This window comes from Miscanthus floridulus, chromosome 2 (genome assembly GCF_019320115.1).
Source record: "Miscanthus floridulus cultivar M001 chromosome 2, ASM1932011v1, whole genome shotgun sequence".
Classification (NCBI taxonomy): Eukaryota; Viridiplantae; Streptophyta; class Magnoliopsida; order Poales; family Poaceae; genus Miscanthus; species Miscanthus floridulus.
The window spans coordinates 104,322,985-104,336,522 of record NC_089581.1 but is presented as its reverse complement, the minus strand read 5'-3'; positions in this window follow the sequence as shown (position 1 = coordinate 104,336,522).

Genomic DNA, 13,538 nt, shown 5'->3' with positions numbered 1-13,538 from the left:
CTGTTCCAGTTTCTCTTGATTTGGTTGATGTTAGGATCTTAGTCTTCCCTTTAAGCAGCCTAGCATCGACCATGTTCTGATCTCCTGGGAAAGGATTATCATCAACTTTCATTTTCTGAGGCGTATCGAATTTGAGCCTTCCTTGCTGAATAGCCCTCTGTATATGTTGCCGAAAAACTCTACATTCATTAGTAGAATGAGATGTAGCATTATGAAACTTGTAGAATTTCTTATTCTTCAACTGATCAGGGGGCAACATAACATGATTATCGGGCAACTTGATCTGTCCCTTCTCAAGCAAGAAATCAAAGAGCTTGTCTGATTTTATGACATCGAAGTCATAGCTCTCTTCGATTCCTCTTCCCCAAGGATTTGGCACCAATACTGTCTTTTTATCCCAATTCTATTCGGTCGTGGCAACCTCTTCTTCATCGTCTTCATAGCCATCATCGACTGAATATGGATTATTGGCTTCGGCCATTGTGGTACTTTTTTAGAATCAGGTATCTCTGCGCATATTCTAGAACTGGCTATTGAGCGCTGCCACTCGTTGAGCCAATTGACCTAAGTTATCAAACTCTTGTCCTAGCAGCTTCTCTCTCCATGTTGGCAAAATTCCCTAAATGGCCAAAGCTAGCTAATCATCAATCAAGTTTAGTGAGAAGCATAGATTTCTAGTCTCTCAGAACCTCTAAAGAAACTTAGTGCCCGATTCATTAGTTCTTTGTCTTATAGTTATCAAATCGGTAATCTTCTTTTCCCTTGTCCTAGTGTAAAAATATGTATGAAACTTCTTCTAGGTCAGCCCAATTGGCAATGGAATTGACTGGTAGTGATGAAAACCAAGTGAAGGTTGGCCCTAACAGTGACTGGGAGAAGAAACAAACTCGATGGGTCTCTTCAATGGATGCTTCACCCAATTGTGTAAGATACCGACTGACATGTTTTATTGTGCTTGTGTTGTCTTAGTTAGTGAACTTAGCAAACTCTAGGAGCCTGTAATTTGTAGGAAGAGCGACCAAATCGCACCATTCTAGATATGGGCGTTTATACAAAAAGTTCTACCCTTTTGGCTTCAAACCGAATTGATTCTTCATCATCTTAGTTATTCTTAGCAACAACTCATCAGTATTTGAATTAGGATTACTCTGCACCTGCTGACCCATCTATGGATTGAAATCTCGTGTACCTTGATACCCTGGATTCAGAATCATGTGAGGGGTGTTGTAATCTATGCCATAATGATATCCCTGTGGAATCTCTATTTGCTAGGTCCTCTGCTGGCTTGCTGCCTAAAGTCTCTGGTTATAGACATTAGGATCTATATCTCTATGGATCCTTTGAACCGATGGCACTATTTTTTGAGCCGACGACGGTATGTGACCTGATGTGCCAAAATTAATCATCTAGTTCTAACCTTGCCCCATCGGCTATTGCCCATGCTACACTGATGATCAAGAATTATACTGTATCTGATTCGTAGTAGCACCTTGAACTTGCTTAGATGAACTCTAAACTACCTAGATATCATCATTACTAGCTGGTGCTGCTTTTTTATGGCTGGTACCAGTTTGATTAGTCCCTTGAGTCGACGGGTGTGGAATGTTGTAATAAGTTGGACCAATCTAATCAACTGGAAACCCATGAAACACCTCCTTCATGGTGTTGTGGAATGTGTTCAAGAAAACTTCATTATGGTTTGATATGCCATCATGAGCAGATTTGTTTATAGAACAAATGCATGTCTTCAGCTTCATCTACATCTATCTATCCATGCAACAGAACTCTTGGCAGTGGATATTTCTAAACAATTGTATTGTCACGTGTCTTGGTGTACGACAACAAACACTTATTCTGAAATTCTTCTATAGCTTTGCTGATGACATCTTTATCTCCATCAGATAGGTCTTCATAAGGTACCATAAGGATGTCGTTGTTGTTGTAAACCACCATGACAATTGTGGTGTCCCACCGGGCATGCTAGAACATGTGTCGGCGCAAAACATGTCAATCGTGTCGAGCACACGAGCAAGCCAGAAGGGTCTGCTCTATGGAGCTGGAGATCCGCCTAGCTTCAACATAGGTATGATCGGTCCTGCATACTCCTCCCGAGACATACCAGACAATTTGACCCTACAATTGACATGGAGAGAAAATCCATCAGTAATCTAAGGTGAAACATGCCGGTCTATGCCCAGACAGTTCCAAGTGTGCCGCTTTAGGAGCAGTCATACAAGAAAAGCAACTGAATAGTCGATCCGCATAGAAATCAGCTGTTATGGACTGTAAAGCTAGTGGATAGCGATTAATTTTATGTTGACAGGTACAATACATATATGTAAATAAGATCATCAGCTAGGTGAATATTATCAGTATGAATCATTGAGCCGATGAATCTAACAAGAAAAGATATAACATGCGAACAAATCAACTATCTAATATAAACGGATCTATAGACGCTCTGAATCTAATCTGTTACCACCAATAGTGAGGTTCGACCAGATCGATGGTAGCTATGATGATAGTAACAAACTAAAACCGAAGAATCTGCAAAGACATCCATACTTCAATAGGCTTTCTAAAAGAAATGATATACATGAAGGCTCGGATGAATAGGCTAAAACAGCCGATTCAGGTGAGAAGGACTACAGCGTGTGAATAATCGACTATTTCACTTGAACAAACCTATGGACTCCTTAGACTCAACCTGTTGTCTCTAACAGTGGGGTTCAACCAGATCAATGCAGCTATGAAAAAGGCAACGAATCAAGCCCTTAAAGCACACAGATCAATTAACGATTAACAGAATCATGGACGCACATCGTAGGTGTTAATGCACAGGCGACCAACTATTTAGTTGATGCAAGCATAGCAAACAGCTAAGGTCATGCCTAACTAGGAACAAATCTACTAGCTAGCATCCTCCAATCTACAGCACCATCAGTGGGGATCGACCGGATCATTACAACCATAATGGTGAACTATAAACTAGATTCAACTAGCTAGCAAACCCCTTCAAGATTATTCATGCCTTAACCATGTACTATGCACGATCAAGATCGAAGTAAAAACAACCGATGAAGCATAATCCATCGCTCAGAGTAAGAAAACATCGTGTTGTAGTAAAGCAAACGACGGACTAAAAGGATATAAGGCCGATCTAATTCGATCTTGACCAGGCGGATTGATGTTGTTGTAAACTAATAACGATGAAAAACATCAGCAAGATCGGTAACTTAATGAATCTACCTGATGGATGCCACCCTTAGATAGAGCTGATAACTTGACCTTAATCTAGTTCGAGCAGTGGAGGTCGTCCGGATCGATGTAGCCATACTTGAACTAAACAAGAGTCGATAACTAGCTTATACTAGAGCCGCAGTGGAGGTTGACCAGATCGATGCAGCCTACGAACATAAGTATAAGCCATGACAGTACTTATAGACAAGCCGGAGGTCGACCAGACCGATGCATCCCTGCTCTCTAAAGAACTCACCAAGATCTACTCTACTCCTACTCCTAAGGGGTGGCCAGAGCTAAAAAAAGTAAGTAACTTGTATTTGATTGATTATGTGTCCTTTACAATAGGGGGTCCAATATTTATACCCAGAACCCACGCATGAATCCTACTTAAGCACAACTCATTATAATCTTTGGCATAAGAGAAAACATTCCTAATTTAAGATATTTGGACCCTAATATTTCCCTTTTTGTAGAGTCCAACATGTTTTTCCTGACGCCAACCGTAGTTTTCATCGTTATCTGCTAGCGCTATCTGAAGAGAGCTGATTCCGGTACTATATTCGAATCAGCTGGTACCGACCTTTACGCGATCGACTCCTCGATGACACGATCTTGGGAGCTTTCGAGTTCTTGCAATTCTTCTTCCAAATTTTGGTGTAAACAGATTCTTACTTGGATACTCAACCACTAGCAAAGCGTATAGAGTTTAGAATTTGGCAAGTGGTACTCTTGAGGAAGTTCATGATATGGAATTTGATGAAACCAAGGGTTACCAAGATGAAAATGAGAACTTGGAAGATGTTAGAGGCATTCAACTTTCAAATGCCATGAAGAACATGGATGTTAGTGAATTGAGGCCTAGGCAAGTGATTGATGAAGAAGATGATCAAGTGCAAGTGCTCTCTAACTCAAATGTGCAAGTTGATACAAATCAAGCAAGTATAAGTGGCTCTCATGACAATGTGCAAGATCAAGTGGCTGTACATCATCTCAACCAAATATGCAAGAAAGTGCAAGCAACAATGTTCCAATGCTCCAACCAACCAACATTACAAGAGATCATCCATTGGACACTATAATTAGAGATATTTCTAGAGGGGTGCAAACAAGATCAAGATTGGCTTCATTTTGTGAACATTTCTTATTTATGTCATCCATTGAACCAAAGAAGATAGATGAAGCATTGAAGGATGTTGATTGGGTCAATGCAATGCATGAAGGATTGAACAACTTCCCAAGAAATCAAGTATTGGAATTAACTGAAAGACCAAAGAACCACAATGTGATTGGAACCAAATGGTTCTATAGAAACATGCAAGATCAAGATGGGATAGTAGTAAGGAACAAAGCAAGATTGGTAGCACAAGGTTACACTCAAGTTGAAGGTCTTGACTTTAGAGAAACATATGCCCCGGTTGCTAGATTGGAAGCAATTAAAATCTTGCTAGCCTATGCTTGTGCCCACAACATTAAGCTCTATCAAATGGATGTCAAGAGTGCATTTCTCAATGGCTACATCAATGAAGAAGTTTATGTTGAGCAACCTCCCAGTTTTGAAGATGAAAAGAAGCTCGACCATGTGTATAAGTTGAAGAAGGCATTGTATGGCTTGAAGCAAGTACCTAGAGCATGGTATGAGAGGTTTAGGGATTTCCTACTCTCAAAGGGATTCATTATGGGCAAGGTTGACACCACTCTTTTCACCAAGAGATTGTCAAGGACTTGTTTGTATTGCAAATCTATGTAGATGTCATCATATTTGGATCAATCAATCAAGACTTTTGTGAAGAGTTTGAAAAGATGATAGCTAATGAGTTTGAGATGTCCATGATTGGAGAGTTGAGTTACTTCCTTGGTCTTCAAATCAAGCAATTAAAGAATGGTACATTTGTGAGTCAAGGCAAGTACATCAAAGACATACTCAAGAAGTTTGGCATGAATGAAAGCAGAGCCATTAGTACACCAGTGGGGAAAATGGCAATTTAGATAGTGATGCAAGTGGCAACATGGTGGATCAAAAGTTGTATCGGTCGATGATTGGAATCCTACTCTATGTGATCATGTCAATGTCGGATGTCATGTTTAGTGTGTGCATGTGTGCAAGATTCTAAGCCTCACCAAGAGAAAGTCATTTGAAGGCAACAAAGAGAATATTGAGGTACTTGAACCATACACAAAATGTTGGTTTGTGGTATCCCAAATAGCAAAGTTTGAGTTAGTTGGATATTGGAACCTTGACTATGCAGGATGCAAGGTTGAAAGGAAGAGCACCTTGGGCACATGTCAATTATTGGAAAGATCACTTGTTTCATAGTCATCAAAGAAGCAAAATAGTGTTGCATTATCAACCACCGAAGCCGAATACATATCTGCTGGTAGTTGTTGTGCATAAATTCTTTGGATGAAGGCCATCTTGAATGACTTTGGAATCAAGTTCAAGAAAGTGCCATTGCTATGTGATAATGAGAGTGCAATCAAGCTAACCAACAATTTGGTTCAACATGCAAGAACAAATCACATTGATGTCCGCAACCATTTCATAATAGATCATCAACAAAAGGGGACATTTGCATTAAAAGTGTGGGCACCAACTTGCTGACATATCCACCAAGCCATTGGATGAGAAAAGGTTTTGCAAGCTAAGGAATGAGTTGAACATATTGGATTTGTCAAATATGTGTTGATGCACCCCCACTTATATGACATGTCTCTCCTTCGAGCAACCAAGGTAAAAGTTGATTGGCATGCATACATTCTTTGCTAAGGACATGTTTAGTGCATCTAGTCATTCCTCATATTAAATAGGCCCATTCATGAAAATCAAATGAACTTGACTTTTGTATGGTACCACTATTGCTTCTATGCTTGACTTGATCTAGTGGTAGCATATGACATGTTTGTGGGCTTGTGAACCTACTGTTTGATCTAGAAAATGAGCTATAAGTGTTTAACTCAATATGGTACAAGATAACCCTTGAAACGAGGTGTGAACAAGCTTGTCCTTGGATCAAAATGAGTTAAATATCTGTGGCAAGTGTTCTAGATTCAACCAAATTTGGAAAAAGGATCCTCACCCATTGATTGACATTGATAATCTTAACCTATCTAAAATTGAATCTTTGTGGTCATTGATGACAAAGGGAGAGAAATTGCATAAAGATAAGGTTGGATGACAAAGGAGGAGAACTTTGTCATAGGGGGAGAAATATTAAAGTAAGGGGATCAATTAAAATTTGAGCACACAAGTAGGTGGAGCAAGCTCATAAACTTGATTGATGTATTTAAATGTGTGTTTCATATGTTTGCTTGCATGGCACAAATTTTTAAATTAAAACTCCATGCTTGTGTGGTGTATGCTAGTTGTAGGTTTGATTGATGAAATGAAAAACTAGCATGCATAGGTGGTAGTTAGATATGCCTTGCTTTGCGTTCACAAGTGGTACTAGAACCTTGCTTCTAATGTTGATCTCACAAGGTATCTAGTTCTTGTCTTTGCAAGTGGTATCTAACTAGCAATGGTACTAAGGATGGTATATTTGGTGCACTCCAATTGGTATCATGCTTCAAAGGTTCATCTCTTATACCTTAGCATCATTTGGTAGACATTACTCTCCCACAACTCAAATCTATGCATATGTGTAAGCTTCAATCCAAACTCTTAGCACATATGTAGGGGGAGCTAATGCTACCAATGGGGGTTCATGAAACTTGTCCAAATCCTTTACACATGGTAAAAATGCTTGGGCAAGCAACATGGATTCAAATTTGAATTTATTTCATATCTTTGTGAATGTTGTCATCAATTACCAAAAAGGGGAAGATTGAAAGCCCTAGTTTGGTTTTGGCTAATTGATGAAACCTATTTGGACTAATCCTTGCATCTAAGTGTGTGACTAGATAGGATAGTCCATTCCAAGTGGATCTAGGTGGCACTCATGGATGGAGATGGCCACATGAAATGAAGTCCATGGTGGTGGTGTGGACATGTGATGATGATCAAGCTTCGGGACTTGGGAAAGAAGAAAGAGAAAAATAAAATGGGCTCAAGGCAAAGGTGATATCCATAGGGCCATTTTGTTTTTGGTGATCGAGAAACTATAGAGAGTGTGATCACATTTAGGATATATGGTCGTACTATTAAGCGGGGAGCTCTTATCGGACAACTCTATCATCTAGTGCCACTAGGTGTTGGAATGCTTGCATTGCATTTTACGCCTAGTGCACAATCGGTGAGAAGTGAATAACCTTTGAAAAATGATTGTGAACATGCTAACACACTTGCACGTGATGGTGAAACACTTGGAGTGTTAGCACATTTGCAAAGGTGGTGAAAAAGGTGAAGAAAAGGAGGCATTGCTGGGCTTGGTGTGCTGCCATGGGGGCACCGCCATGCCCTGTCTGGTGCACCGCCACCCCTATGGCGGTGACTAGCTGAGGAGGCCTAGGAGGAGGTGCTCAGGTGGGGCACCGCCACCCTATCCGGTGGCACAGCCACCCCTAGGATAGTGCCCACCTGGACATGGCCGAGAAGAGCTAGAGCTAGGGCTGGCAGCGGAAGGGGCGGTGTGCACCGCCATAGATGGGATGGTGCACCACCATGGCATCGCCACCCTGACCGGTGCCACCGCCACATTTTCCTAGAGAGCGGGGTAAACTGACTTGGTCACCTCCCTAGTCATCGCCACAGTGAGGGCGGTGCACCGCCATAAAATTCTAGAGACTTGTGTTTCTCGGTGGGTTGGCCGGGTGGTCACCGCCACCCTAGGGACGATGCCACCGCCACCCTGTTCGGTGACCATGGCCAGTCAAACTTGCCATCGGATTCAACCGTGGGGGGCACCGCCACCCCTAGGTCGGTGCCACCACCGCCATGTCTAGTGCCCTCGCAGAATCTGCTCCAAAGGGATAATGACTCTATTTGCTTGTGGGCTTATAAATAGAGATTGTATCCGGCCTTGGCCACTCTCTTGGCACTTCTAACAGCTGCATACACCCTTTGGGAGCTGAGCACACCACTCCACTCACTTGCACACTTGATTTCATCATCTTGAGTAAGATGGAGAGCCTCTAGTGCATTGCTTAGTGTTCTAGCATCTTGTGCCACTAGTTGGGCGATTTGGGCTGGTGGAGATCTTGTTACTCTTGGTGTTTGCTGACACCTAGATGGCCCGGTGATTGGTGGATCATCGAGCGGATGAAGGTTGAAAGGTTGTTGTTTGGTTTTGGTAATTGAAAGACAACCTAGGTGGACTAATTCATTTTAATGTGAGATACATAGGTGATTAGTCCACAGGTATATGTGTGTGAGCAACATATGCCATAGAGGTGAAATAGCTTGGAGATGTTGCAAAGCTCACACATGTGATGAAGGAGCTTATTGCATATGAGACATGACATTGAGTCATGTGATCATGGTGGATAAGATCAAAGACATGACTTGGGTCGACGGACCACTTGCAAGTGTGAAGGGCAAGTTGAGTGATGACTTGGCGTCGATGGACCAAAGCAACGGTGAAGAGCAAGTGAAGTCAAGATCGATGAACCAATATGGTCACGTGATGATATGGAGTGGATCATATCATTGCTGATCATGTTGGTGCATGTGTTGCATCGACATTGGAGGAGATAGAATGGAATGTGCAAGTCAAAGGTATAACCTAGGGCATTTTATTTCACCGGTCATAGGTGTGTAGAGAAGTGCATGACCGGGTTTACTATAGATAGCCATACTATTAAGGGGAGCAAACTTGTTTGCATATCGGTCATCTAGTGCCACTTGAGCGATCTAACTTTGCATACATGTTAGAATCGAGTGGCGTGGTGTAAAGAGTGCTAATCCTTTGGGAAAATATTTGTGAAAAGCTAACACACGTGCACAAGGTGTTGTTCACTTGGTGTTAACACTTTGCAAAGGTGAAGAAGTTGGTAAAGAAGAGAAGGTGAAACCAGGCTCGAGGTGCTACCTGGTGGCACCGCAACCCCTATCCAGTGCACCACCACCCTTGTGATGGTGCACTGCCACCCGTGTGGTGGTAACTGGTAGAGGAGGCCAAGAGGGAGGTGTTCTGGGGGGCATTGCCACCCCTTGTCCGGTGGCACCACCACCCTAGGGCAGTGCCCACCTAGATGTGGTTGAGAAGGGCTGGAGCTAGGATTGGCACTGCCAGTGATGGTGTACACTGCCCCAGGTGTGACGGTGCACCGTCGGGGGCACCGCCACCCCTATCTGGTGCACCGCCCCATTTTTCTAGAGAGCATGGTTTTGGGGTGTTGGTCGAGGTGGCACCGCCACCCCCTATCCAGTGCCACTGCTGCCTGTCTAGTGCCCATGAACGTTGGAGGGGCACCGCCACCCCATGTCCAGTGCCACACCGACATGTCCGGTGACCCCGCAGAAGCTGACTCAAAGGGGTAATGACTCTATTTGCTTGTGGGCTTATACATAGAGCTAGTGGCCGGCCTTGGCACTCGCTTGGCACCCTTGGGACTTAGTGTCCATGCTTTGGGTGTGATAGGAGAGCCTTTAACTCACTTGTGCTTGTAAGAGTGCGAATCAATTGCGAGTGAGTGATTCTAGTGTGATTGCATTAAGAGATTGCATCGAGTGGCACTAAGTGATTGAGTTGCAAGCCAGTGGTGCTTGTTACTCTTGGAGGTTGCCACCTTCTAGGTGGCTTGTGACTCTGTTGAAGCACATGAGAAGATTGTGTAGTCCTCTAGAGGAGAATTTGTGAGGGGGTTGTGTTCACCTCGTGGGGATCATGAAGAGCAACTCTAGTTGAGTGTGTCATTGAGCTACCCTCACTTTCAGGGTAGGTTCTTGCAGTGCCCGACGTACGGGCTTGGTGGGTGATGCCAATTAGCTGCCAAACCACCAAGTGAGTGGTTGACACAATGGGGACATAGCTTGGTGGCAACCAAGTGAACCTCAGGAGAAAATCACCATGTCAACATTGTCTTCATCTTCTCGGTGGTTTGCATTCCGCGCAACACAAGCTTGTATTACTTTCATTTACATTGTGCTTGTGTAGTTGCCCTTGTGACTAGTTTAGCTTTAGTAGCTTACAAGTTACCTTCTTGCTTGTGTAGCATAGAAGTAGCTCCCTTGCGTGGCTAATTTGGTTTTAGTAACCTTATTAGTCACATTGCTTAGCTTGTGTAGCTAAGTAATTTGCGCTCTCTAATTTGGCGTTAGTTGCCTTGTTATTGAGCATTGCTAGTGAGCTTAGGAGCTTTGTGCTTTTGCTTACTAGTTGTGTAGGAGCTCCCCCATACTTGAAGTACTAGTGGCATAGGTTTGTGTGACCTTACTTCTAGAATTGATTAGGTGAGCTCTAGCTAGCTCGGCACCTTAGTTGCTTGTTTAGGATATTTTCAAGGTGCTTGATAACTTAGATAGAGGGGTGTAGCCTTGGCTAGACCGATATTTTTAATTCCGCATTTGTTACGGTTAGCCAACGTGATTAATTATAAAAAAGACTATTCACCCCCTCTAGTCCGCCATCTTGATCCTACAAAGGTGATTGTCTCCGATTTTGATCATTGTGATTGTGAGGGGTTCTTGTGCCTTTCCCGATGGAGCGCCAAAGGCAACTCTAGTGGATTGCGCGTGGCTTGTGGATCCTCATCTTGTGTTGGTTGTGCGGCACCCGGTTACGGGTTAGGCGTGTGATGCCTGTTAGCGTGTGAACCTCCAAGTGAGTGAATCGCCACAAAGGGGACTAGCTTGCCGGCAAGCAAGTGAACCTCAGAGGAAAAATTGAGTGTGTCATCATTTGTCTCCTTGGTATTCATTGGTATTTATTGATTGATCACTTGCCACGAGGGTATATCACTTCTACCATTCTCCCACATTACTTTGTATTTACCTTGTGTAGTGCTTGTAGCTAGTGTAGCTCTTTAGTTGTAGTTCTATAGTTAGTTTTGATCACCTAGGTGTAAATTAATGACATAGCTCTTGTGTGATATACTAGAGATCATAGAAATTAGAATTAGGTAGGTGGCTTGCAACACAAGTATAATGCTAGCACAAAATTTTCTTCGCCATCTTACTTACTAATCACTCGTCTTAGTGTTGTTGTAGAATTTTTTTTAATACACTATTCACCCCCTCTAGCCATTAGGACCTTGAAGATGGCCTTCATCCCACCTACAGATACCTGGACAGGATGTTCAAGAAGACGATTGACTGCAAGGGTGGTGATAAGGGTACAATTGCATATTACTCTAGGAACCTTCTTCATAGGATGGCACCAGATGCTGAGTCCTTCAGTATCATTGATTTTATCTGGTGTGAGATCTAGTGTGTCGATGAGAGGCCCATCAAGGGTTGTTGCTTTGGTCCATGCATCATGCATATGATTGAGAAGGTGATAGGGCACTAGTTTGAGTATGATAGACCTCACAAGGGTCTAAAGATAGTAGTTGATTTGCTAGAGGTTGGAGTACCCCCAGCTAGTTCAGGGGGAGTAGGAGCAGTAGTAGTAGAGGCAGATGCACCTGTAGGTGGTGCAGCAGCAGCAGGAGTACCTTCTCCACCACGTGCTCCTTCATGTTTTTTGTCTCGCCGTCGTAGCCTTCCTTCTCCTATTCGCAAGATATTTAGTGCCATATTTGGGATGTGCAAGGACAGTGAGGTTAGACAGCGGAAGGACAGAGAGGCTAGGAGGAAGGACACCCGGACTTGAAAGCTCTAGTTTGGTTTTGTTGAATTGATGAAACCCTAAGTGCTAACCTAGTTTATCAAACTGATCATGAGATAGGTAGCATATTCCAAGTGGTGAAGCAAATGAAGATCATGACATGATGATGGTGATGCCATGGTGATGATCAAGTGCTTGGACTTGAAAAGAAGAAAGAGAAAAACAAAAGGCTCAAGGCAAAGGTGTAAGTGGTAGGAGCCATTTTGTTTTGGTGATCAAGACACTTAGCGAGTGTGATCACATTTAGGTTCGATAGTCGTACTATTAAGAGGGGTGAAACTCATATCGAAATACGGTTATCAAAGTGCCACTAGATGCTCTAACTCATTGCATATGCATTTAGGATCTAGTGGAGTGCTAACACCCTTGAAAATGTTTGTGAAAATATGCTAACACACATGCACAAAGGTGATACACATTGTGTTTAGCACTTGGGAGCAAGGGTTCTAAACTTCACCGGCGGAGTGTCCGACGGTGCCACCGGTGCCCTATATAGAAAAGATAGGGTTTCATAGAGTGCTCGGAACGCTGTCCTCATGGGACCAGACGTGTCCGGTGGCTAAACCTAGGCGTCGGTCAGTCAGCAGAGACTGACCGGACTCTGAGCGAGTCTGGTCATATGTGACCGGACTCTAGAGACCAGTGTCCGGTCAATTATAAAAGAAAGTGGTACTCTCGGCCTATCACCAAATGCAGGCGACCAGACTCTGGCTGAACACTATTCAGCGTTCAGTCCTATGGATGTTGCGGCGCACAGAGAAGAGGGTAAGTGATCGGACACTAGGCGAGTCCGATCGGGTGTGACCGGACACGTCCGGTCGCGACTAGAACCTTACTAGAAGTGACCGGATGCTAGGGTCTTGTGTCCGGTCCTACACTATAGAGCGTTCGGTCACAACTTAAGTGCACTGATGACCGTTGAGATCGGGCGATCTGCATTTGAAGCAGGGGGCATGTGGCATGAATCGCATGATCGGACGCTGGGGTCCTGCGTCCGATCGATCTGACCGGTGCATTCGGTCGCCCTGACTTTTCAGAGTACAGAGAGCCAATGGCTCTATTCGTGGGGGCTCTTTATTTAAGCCCCATTGCTGGCTCTAGCTCATCCTCTTAGCCATTTATATTGACATAGCAACCTTGTGAGCTTAGCCAAAGCCCTCCCACTCATCTTCATCATTGATTCATCATCTTTGTGAGATTATGAGTGAATCCAAGTGCATTGCTTGAGTGTTTGCATCTAGAGGCACTTGGTGTTCGTGTTTTGCTGCGGGATTCGCTTGTTACTCTTGGTGGTTGCCGCCACCTAGATGGCTTAGCGAGGATCATCGAGCGGAGGTTGGTGATTGTCTCTAGCTCCAATCGTGGTGATTGTGAGGGGTTCTTGATCTTTCCCCAATGGAGAGCCAAAAGGTACTCTAGTAAATTACTCGTGGCTTGTGTGATTCTCATCTTGTTTTGGTTGTGCGGCAGCCTATTGAGGGTTTGGCGTGTGATGCCAATTAGTGTGTGAACCTCTAAGTGAGTGAATCACCACAACGAGGACTAGCTTGTCGGCAAGCAAGTGAACCTCGGTAAAAATCATTATGTCATCAT